This window comes from Haplochromis burtoni, unplaced genomic scaffold (assembly GCF_018398535.1).
Source record: "Haplochromis burtoni strain Fernald_Lab_line unplaced genomic scaffold, NCSU_Asbu1 Contig_138, whole genome shotgun sequence".
Classification (NCBI taxonomy): domain Eukaryota; kingdom Metazoa; phylum Chordata; class Actinopteri; order Cichliformes; family Cichlidae; genus Haplochromis; species Haplochromis burtoni.
The window spans coordinates 570,195-570,918 of NW_024582499.1; the positions used below are offsets into that span (position 1 = coordinate 570,195).

Below are 724 nucleotides of genomic sequence, written 5' to 3' on the forward strand. Positions count from 1 at the left end.
ATTATTATTATTATTATTATTATTAAATAAAGACAAAAAAATAGAACAACATGATGAAATGAATGAATCTTTTATTCAAACGTTGGATCGGTTTTGTTTTGCTTTTGATCCAAACTCTCTATTTAATGTAAATAAACTGAACCAAGTGACCCCGATGACTCACTTTCTCTTCTTTTCACCATAGAAAAACCGAATACATAAGTATCTACAGAGGCAGCACATCCGCAACAAAAACAGGACGTGGGGAAAAAAAAAAAATCCCCACCTTCACATCAGAAAATGAAAAAGTCTTTTTTCCATATTAAAAACACAGAATTTTCATTTTACTGATAAATCGAAGCTGAAACTGAGAGTGACTCAGTGACCTGAAGCGTGATTGAAAAAAGTCACAGCTTGCAGGTTTCAGCTTAAAAAAAACAAAACAAATTAAAATAAAGAGGCTGAATTTCCTTTGAAAACAGTGTTAAGATTAAAGTGAAGCAGTATCACCTCAAAAAACTCAGCTTCACGGTGTAAAGTAACAGCAGGTGTTTGTGTCGAATTTCTTCTGTGGCACATAAAAATAAAATAAAAATAATAAAATAAATAAAGTCAGTGTTTGTCGTCCTCAGAGTCGATTCAAACAACCCGAAAGATTATCAGAAGAGCTGCAGATCAGCAACTTCCATCACAGCAGCAGCTCCGTTGTGATTACTTATGTGACCTCCGTCCTGTAGGGGGAGCC

General features: G+C 34.5%; 1 protein-coding gene across 1 annotated transcript in view; it reads right to left on the reverse strand.

Annotated features, from left to right (window-relative positions):
• Nucleotides 1-54: 54 nt before the first annotated feature.
• pim2 (Pim-2 proto-oncogene, serine/threonine kinase) overlaps nucleotides 55-724 on the reverse strand; it is a gene marked incomplete in the record, with an annotated part of 3,723 nt that continues 3,053 nt past the window's right edge. Inside the window, 1 exon segment of the mRNA XM_005931142.3 lies at nucleotides 55-724.